The sequence below is a fragment of the Limulus polyphemus genome, unplaced genomic scaffold (assembly GCF_000517525.1).
Source record: "Limulus polyphemus unplaced genomic scaffold, Limulus_polyphemus-2.1.2 Scaffold76, whole genome shotgun sequence".
NCBI classification, from domain to species: Eukaryota; Metazoa; Arthropoda; class Merostomata; order Xiphosura; family Limulidae; genus Limulus; species Limulus polyphemus.
The window spans coordinates 1,106,028-1,116,039 of record NW_013665686.1 but is presented as its reverse complement, the minus strand read 5'-3'; positions in this window follow the sequence as shown (position 1 = coordinate 1,116,039).

The following is a 10,012-nucleotide window of genomic DNA, read 5'->3' as shown; positions in this document are numbered from 1 at the left end:
TAGACGCAAGTTTAATTCATTGTTCCATGCTTCTAGTGCTAAATTAGTGTATATAATGTAAACATTTGCGAAAGATTAGGATCCGATATCAGTGTTTATGGGTCCTCGCATTGTCCAGTGTTTACTATTGAACTTGGTGTTGATCATTTCTTGTAGTTGCTATTAAGTTATTTTGAAAATCATTTTAAGGCATATTTTACAATTTTTTTTATTTTTGACAAACAAAATTTGTAAACATGTGAACACTGAACTTTCTTCTTCACATTCATACCACTAAAACAAAAGATTATTTACAGTAATTGCTTTTAGTGCTGTACAAAGACTGGGGTGCTAAACACTTATAAATTTCTGGAAAACTTCATATGGCACTAAAATTAAGAGTAGGCAAAGCTGGTGAATGAAATTTTGCGGACCTTTTCTAGAGATACATAATATGGATGATCAAGAAAAACGTATGTCATGTTTAAATCTGAAGAAGAGTAATAAGCAGGAATATTTTATGCATAATTAACAAACTAGGTAAACAGGAAAGACTACAGTAGTTTTGTTTCTTCTTTTCATTTTTTTATTTTTACTACAAAACTACTGTTTTGTTTTATCAAGAAACTTTAACGGAAATGATTAAAGAATAGAATACACAAACGCACAAAATCAAAAGGTACAAACAAGGATACAAGAACTAATTAATCTTAAATTATTCATCTTGTTATTACTTATCATCGATATCACTGGAAATATCTCATGCATTCTGAAAAGGAAATTGCGACAACCTGACGACATTCGCTTTTCCCGAAATTTTTTCAGGAAGTTCGTATATATATCCTGTCGAAATATCATGATTGCCGCTCCTGAAATTTCACAAAAACTACAGACACTTTTCAGCCTATCGAGCAATATCACTTTAAATTCACCAAACAGGTTACCAGGCTAAGTAAAGGGTAAGTGCAAAGTAATATATGTTCAAAAGATCATGAATTAAGGAACGCTAAGAAGAAAAGAATTTCACTTAAACCAACAGACCTTCCTGTTGCACAATATTCTTACGATTCTGAGTATTCTTAGTACAACATGATAGAGAAATTAATTAAATATCTAAAACACATGGGGAAGAAAAAGAAAATAACTGTTTTATCATTTCTTAAAAAAAAGGCATTCCTACGACATCAGCTTTGACACTAGCAGACGTAACACGCAAAGCTACACAATGGGCTCTCTGTGCTGTGCCCCCCAGAGAGATCCGAGCTTTAATTATAACGTTATAGGTCAACAAGCTTATCGCTGACCCTAATATCACTGAGTGTGAGTAAAAGTGAGCATTTTCGTATACTCATATGTGAATATACTATTACCAGTAGCTTTGAAATAATTTCTTCTTGGCATATTTTTAATCCCAAGTTGAAAATTTTAATTATATTGTGTAGGCAGTTATCTATTTCATACGTTTACTTTTTCAATTATGAACTCTTTATATATATATAGAGAGAGTCTATTTCTCTCAAACAAAAACTTATGTCGCCAACCTATTAAAATGGACATTTTGCTTGTTTTCTACCTATTTTTTCAGCCCTGCTCCCGTTTTCCACTTTATAGGAAGTTACTACCACACATTCCGCTGCGTTACATCACAGACACCAACGTATACGCTTCCGTATTTTCATCACGGTGCGCCAAGTAGCAACACTACTGTCCATGACATCATTTAAGATCACACGATCTACTTACTAAATACTTTATTTTTCAGTTTACTTCTAAATTTCTCGAGCTAACGGACTTATTTATTATAATTTTGCATCCAAGTGTCATGATCGGAGTTTGATTAAAATTACATAGGATTATATATATACATTAACTCAACTCAGAATAAAATTATCAAAGTATAACGTTATTATTATATGTATGCGTGTTTTGTTGAATTAGTGCGACATTATTTATTTCACAGTATAAGCCCATAAACTTAACGTTCAGCCACCGAACGGCTAACCAAACTATCAGTGATTTCGATCTGTAATTTAACTGTTGTGAGTCACAACCAGAAAGATGTTTACGCATATATTGTTTAAAAGAAAATTATAATGGATATTTTTTTTAGAATATGCTTCTCTGGTAATTTAACTACATACAAGAACACCCAACAAACGCAACACTACATCAAGTTACGACTATATGCTCCTAATCTTCCATACTTAAAAACATAATATGCATAGAGAAGAAAGAAAACAGCGGTGTAAATATCATATTTTGCCTATTTGACGCTTAGGCCTTAGAATATCAAGACCCCTGTTCTGGTAGCTCATCTTTAAAATTCGGGCTTGATTCCTGCGGTGAACACAGCGCACATACTCCATTATGCATTTATGCATTTAACAACAAGCAGACTAGAATATCAAAAGTGGCGCATGTTTTGTTTGAAAGAGCCTTGAAGCTACCAAATAGGCCAAGAGCCAGATAGCGTTAAGCTCAGGACTTAACTACTATGGAAAGACAGAATTCGTTTAACATGGTTTAGTAGGAAACGTGAACTCAGTTGAGCCTTTGTGTAATTTCCGTGATTTTAAAAATTACAACCTTAACGAAACTGTAAAACAGTTCTCAGAATACTCAAAGCAATGCTAGTTTGACCAAAACATCAGTTTTATAAGCCTTTAGTTTCTCTTAGTAGTTCAAATCATTAGTGAAAACGCTCATTTGAGTCCCTGCTCCCCTCTCTCTTCCATAACCTAACCCCTTGCTTTGAGAGTATCTTTATTGAAGCTGAGTATCGTGGGTTTAGGCTAACATATGTATGTGTGTGTGTGTATTTTGTTAAAGTGATCATAACACATCCTTATGCGTAATTTGATAATGTGTATAAACAACTGTGATAGCTATTTTGTAAGTTTCGTTACTTCTACAGTCTAACACTCGCTTTGAATAGCAGTTAAGCTTATATCTTAAAATTGTATTCGAACTGATTTACTTACTTTTAAATATGAGGATTATATTCGTTTTGTCAAAGCGATTTACAACCATTAAATAATTTTCTTAACACGCATGATTTTTGCATCAAGAGCCCATTCTCTACCTCTCAGATAGTTACCCAATATCAAAAAATGATTCAAACCATGCAATATGAAAAAACAGAACTAGGTGGTCCAAAATTACACAAGTTATTGGATTTCAATCAATAACTTACTAAAGTTTGTTATAACTTCTCTTGTCTAAAATGACCCATTTGTACACAGTTTGGGCGGATAAACGTTTATGCAATATTGTGTAAAAGGAATTAGAAGGGATAAACTTTTTTAGATTATCATTTTCTGGTAACTTAACTACGTGGAAGAGCATTCAGAATGAAGTCTTCTATTTGTCAGAGTATTTTTCAGAATGAAGTCTCCTATTTGTCAGAGTATTTTTCAGAATGACGTCTCCTATTTGTCAGAGTATTTTTCAGAATGAAGTTTCCTATTTGTCAGAGTATTTTTCAGAATGAAGTCTCCTATTTGTCAGACTATTTTTTCAGAATGAAGTCTTCTATTTGTCAGAGTGTTTTTCAGAATGAAGTCTTCTATTTGTCAGACTATTTTTCAGAATGAAGTCTCCTATTTGTCAGACTATTTTTCAGAATGAAGTCTCCTATTTGTCAGACTATTTTTCAGAATGAAGTCTCCTATTTGTCAGAGTATTTTTCATTGTACTTGTCAAACAGCGAGTAAATAAGAATCGAAAGTTATTAAATGTATTTTGGGCTTTGTTCTAATATGTAAAGATATCACAATCAGAGAACTTGCTAAGCGTGTTTAATGTCATTTTATATCTAAGTGACAACAGATTTTATGATGGCATTTCTCTTTTCTTTATGATATGCATTTTCTTCCAAAATATTTAAACAATCTCTATATCCAACCTTTTTGTCTATGTTTGTTTTATCATGTAGTTCTTGGAATTATTGTCAGAAAGGTGCGTCCTGTTGTCACTGGTTGATTTCACGGTCTCGTGGTAACTACGATCCTAGTTCTTTGTCTTGAAATAACTGATGAGTTTCTTTCCTGAGATTATCTGTGCTTTGCTAGATAGGAGAGTAGAGAGCAAAAACAAAGAAAACTTCTGGCTTGAAAAAAAGAAGACGTAGTTGTTGTTGTTTTTTCTCAAACACAATTCAATTTCCTTTGCCAACAGTTGACCATCAGTATTTTAAATAAGTACTTTCTCAGATTTTTGTACTTAAGTTCGTTAAAAACAAAATAAAAGAAGACAAAAAATAACCGCAATACTCTGTCCAGTTAGCATTTGGTTTCACACTGTGGGAACACTCATCAAACCTAACTCCACCTACAACCACAGACATCCTAAAACTTGATTTATTACATGTTTTGGGTCGTATTTATTTATTACACAACTTGAAGCAAGCAGAAAGAGACCTTCCAACGTCGTATGTAGATTATCCTATAACTAACCCAACATGAAATATATCTATATCATAAAACTTCTGCACAATATTAACCTAAATTATGTTCCTCAAACTAAAACAAGTATAAATTCAAAGTTTTCTCTTTATTTTTAACACATTTAACGTAATTTTTTTAAAGTAATTAATAGATACCATCAAATAGTTATCAACAAATAAATCTAACTGTGAAAAAATATTGTCATTTGGATTGGATGAAATATTAAAAAAAATTTTCTGAACATAATACTAACCGATTACAGCCACCAACATTTAATTTGGATACTTCATGTAAAGGTCTGATATGGCCTGGTAGTTAGGACAGTCTACCCACAATGTACGAGTCACGGGTTCAAATCCCGTTATCAAACATGCTCAACCCTTTCAGCTATGAGGGCTTATATTGTGACAGTCAATCTCATTAATCGTTGGTAAAAAGTAGCCCAAGAGCTAGCGGTGTTGATTAGCTGCCTTCTCTCTAGCCTATCACTTTAAAATTAGAGACGGCTAGCGCAGATAGCCCTCGAATAGATTTACGCGAAAATCAATTAACAAAACTTCATGTCAGTTTGAAATAGTACCTTTATCTGCATTATTTTTTATTCTTTTTTTATTTGAAGATCATGCAGAATAGCTTGTAAGTTTATTAAACAAATTAAAATGATAAAAATTACAATTTTATTTCAACATACAAGAACTTGTGTTTTGACGTTCAATTGATTTTTGAATTCTTGGAAATTTCAGTATCACTGAAGCGGCAAATTCCAGTATGAAGTAATATTTAACGGGTTATTACATCTCATGATTTATTTAAGTTATTATTGGCATATTAATAAGAGAAAAAGAACTTGCAATTATAAACTTTATCCAAACTTAAATTGACGAGTATAATTTTGTTTATCTAAGTGATATCTTATGCGTATGACAGGCTAAACAGCCAGTTCAGATACTTCTATGGTGCAGGCAACATTCCAATGGCTCAGTGGTAAGTTTGAAGGCCTACAACGCTAAAAACCGGGTTTCCATGACCTTAGCGGGCAGAGCACAGATAGCCTATTGTATAACTTGACAATAAACAAACACACGAGTGCCTTACATGAGCCAAAGACATACAGAATACTCCTAGTAATATATAAGCAACAGGATTTTACTTTATTTATGCAAAAAATACATATTATTTCCCTCCGAAAGGGACCGAAGGCTGCCTGGAGAGATCACCTATTTTAACCCCTCGCACCGCTATACAGTAGTGTGTTGTCTGTCAGTCAGTCAGTCAGTAGACACTACAATGGCGTCACGTAAGAGACGCTTAACTTTTGAATTTGCACTGTCGTGATGTCCGTATAAAGTGCGTATGCCATGAATCCCGAGAATAATTATGCGCTCTGTAGGCTACAATATAGCATGACACATGAACTTCAAGAACAAGAAATAAAAATATTTGTTGCTCTTTATTTTGGTTTTATTTACTTTTGAAACAGAACACTTTCGGGGACCCTGCGGAAGTACATCTAGTATTATTTCTATCATTCAGTTGTATTTTTGGAACAGGTAAAGGAGGATAAATAGATAGATTGATAGATGTGCAATTATACTATAAATTTCATCTCACTAATCATTCAGAAAGATGCTTCGCGTCATACTACTTACTATGTAACGACAGTTTGCAAAGCCTAAAGAAAAGAAAAAGTTAACAGGGATAATGTGTGTGTATGTGAATATAGGCCATCGAAAGCAGTAGCGGCACAAATTAAATATCATGCACAGATAATTTTTATTACAAACACATTAAGTTTTATTTACATTTGAGGTCACTTTATTAAGGTAATTTTACTTAAACGTCAATTTCTATAAAGTGCGATCTATAATGATATTTATAAAGTACGTACAAAATCAGTTTTCAAGATTGAACTAAGTTACGACATTTAGTAAACAGCACATAAAACTAACAATCAAAAATAAAATATGTTAGATATTAGCGGTCCGTTACTTTTATCGGTTGTTTCACATACTTTAACAATAGTTAGAACAATTTTCTTTGTAACTTGATTAAGACCGCAAAATACTGCAGGATGCTTGTTTTAAATCTGATTGTCCACTTTATATATATATTCATTATACTCACATACATTGTGTCCAATTCTTGATACTGTCACTTGGAATTTGAGGTTTTTCAAAAAACATATTTTTAAATCAAAAAACCTTTTAACCGCTCTACAACGACTCGTTTCTTTTTACCTTTGAATTAACAGATCTGGAAGACACAAGTCTAAAGTTTAATTACTTGCATAATATTTACACATATGATGAAGTATATAATTTAGGTACTGCTGAACATAGCATTCTTTTCATCATTTTTCTTGGGTTCAGGGTTTGTTTTTAATGTAACTTTTCTAAGTATTTACTATTACTGTATGTATGCTATTACTGTATCAGTTAGATCTGAATAAAAATAAAAGTGTTTTTCATTCCAGTTTGTACTGAAACTAATAGATATTGCGCGGTAATAATCATTTTTATATAACAAGATTTTTATCTTTAACTCTTTTAAGTCTGTCTTTACAAAACATTAATAACTATTTATTGAAATTAAAAATTATTAGCCTCACTCCTCCTACTACTAATGTCGCTAGTCTTGAGGTAAGTTATTAGCCTCACTCCTCTTACTACTAATGTCGCTAGTTTTGAGGTAAATTATTAGCCTCACGCCTCCCACTAATGCCGCTAGTCTTAAGGTAAATTATTGGCCTCGCTCCTCCTACTACTAATGCCGCTAGTCTTGGGGTAAATTATTAGCCTCACTCCTCCCACTAATGCCGCTAGTCTTAAGGTGAATTATTAGCCTCACTCTTCCCACTGATGCCGCTAGTCTTGAGGTAAATTATTAGCCTCACTCTTCCCACTAATGCCGCTAGTCTTGAGGTCTAAAATCCACCACTTCAAACATGTAACCAATTTTCTTGCTTTAGAGTAAGATAAAAAAAATCTTCAATCAGAATTATTAATAAACCCTTCCGTTTAAAAGAATATCACATTTAGTCTCAAGAACAGGAAGTTCTCGTTTATTTCAAGATTGTTTCTTCGATCTCAGTAAACGGCTTCTTGTAAGTTCAAGCTTGCTCGACTTGACTGATGCAGCTTCTATAGGCATTTCACCAATACCCTGAAAAGTAAGAAATATGTATCTAAAAATTACAGATTTTAGAGTCGTCTTTAAAACATTTTATAATTTCTGCTTAATATGATAAAAAAACAGCATATAACATCACACTCAACATATTTTTTCTTTCTTTTGGAGTTGTTTTTGTTTAAAAATCGTAATAACTTACAATATTACAATGAAACATTCGTTGTTTTGTTTTTTTACAGAGAAAAAACACAGAGTACACAATATAAAAATATAAAACTTCACTCAAAATGTTCTCTTTGTTAAGTTTATGTATATGAAAACTTGCGTAATGTGTTTCTACCTTTTAAAGCTATATGGAATTAAAATTTTCATTGAGTTATAATATGCATCTATTAACGTAATACTGTTTCAAAAGTAGTACGAATCAATTTGTTACCACTCTTTACAACTGACGGTACGAAGCTTTGAATGTGGATAAACGTTATTTTTCCAAGACTTTGATGACATAATAAAAACAACCGAGACTGTGTGATGTGTGTCAGACAATGAGTTTGGACAAGAAACTGGAATTATATACTGTACCAAATTACCTTTTTTCTTACGGTATCCAAAATGCTGTTAATATTTCGAATCTTATTGCCAGAAACACATTTCTGCAACATCTTGTCGAACTCAGGATGTTCCATTAGTATAAAAAAAATTTTCCGTCCGTAATACCTAATACAAAAAAATAAAATAACCAATTAAACAGTGAAAACATCATGAGGAAAGACTGAAATTTTGAAAAGTTAACACGTTCACCTGACATAACTTTTAAGTACTTACGAGTCATTGTTTTTCGTTTGTAATAGGTTAAAACTTAATTATATTTATTTCAAATTACAATACTTAATAACCAATATAAGCTAGCCTCTTGTTTGTAAAATATAGATAAAACTATGACTAAACACAGAGAGTCAAGTAAGTATAATAAGAGATAACGAGTTTAGGTTAATGATGAATATAAACTGTTGTATATTATGATGCTTGGGTTTCCTTGGTGTTCGACGGATAAAAATCATGTAAGAAAAGCTGTTTTTTTTTAGTGAAAAAATACACAATGGGCTCTTTACACTCTGTACACTGCAGGGAAAAGAACCCCGGATTTTAGCGTTGCAAGTCTATAAACTTACCTCTGACCCACCAGGGGATGTGAAATAAAAAACAACAACAACAAATTAAATATATTTTACTTTGCTCAGGCCAACGTGCAATTCAGCAAAATAAATATCAATGGAATTTTTATGAAAATATATTACAATTTATGGTAAATAAAGTAATGATTTTGTTTAAAAAACAGAAAAAAAATTATTAGCTGAGTAGATTGTCAAGTAAACAACGAAGACATGTTCATTTAGAGAGCAAACGTCATAACAGACAAGGTAAAAATCTTTGTTCACACAAAGTATAATGGATTGTTTAGATATAGTTATTTATTTTTTGAAAGCAAGTGCAAATTCCTGTAAATGGGTAGAGTTCCTTTTAATAAAATTAAATGGAAAGTTGTTGTTTTTTATGATCGAGAAATTCAAATTTTTTTCACGTATTATCGAAGTTTATTATAATGAAGAAAAGAATAGCAGGAAACCAGTAGCACCACTTCAGCCAAATCTTGTTGGGGGGGATAAAGTTTAACCCTAATTAATTTCAACAAAATACACAAACTGTTGATGACTTAGCATTTTTTTCGGAATTCATACAGCAACTGTAATAACTACGTAAGAGCCAGAGAGTTATGAAGAAGAACAACAACAAAAAACAAAACATGGACATTTCGATTTTGTATACTTATATTAATGTTAGTAATTTCCCATAAACATAGCCCATTAACCAGACGTTACAAAATTGGTGCCACTGCATGGAACAAGCATTACACATTAGGATGAACAGTCAAAAATATACATAGGCGTGGCTAGATATGAAGCGGCTCTTAATATTTTGATAAGTAGTTTAAAAATATTAATATATATTTTTTACAAATTCTGAAATAAGTAACCCGTACATGTAATCTTTAAGAATTAGAAATTTACCCAAGTTTATTGGTGTGGTATTCCCAAGTGCTCTGATTCCCATAATTGTAAGTAATCGGGTAGGATGTGGAGAATAAAGAGAGTTTTGGACATAATGTGTATAACTTCATACCCATAAGATGTGTAAATAATCATGGAGAAAGAAGTTACATGGGAATACATTAACATTATGCACATTCTAGATTGCATAATGCAGCCATCCTCAAGCTAAACTATGGCACTATAGCTTTCTTCAGGCTCAACTAGAGCACTTAAGCTTTCACCAATCTCAACTAGAGCACTATAATTTTCTTCAAGCTCAACTACAGCACTTTAAGCTTTCTCTAGGCTCACCTAGAGCACTATAGCTTTCTTTAGGCTCAGCTTGAGCACTATAGCCGTCTTCAGGTT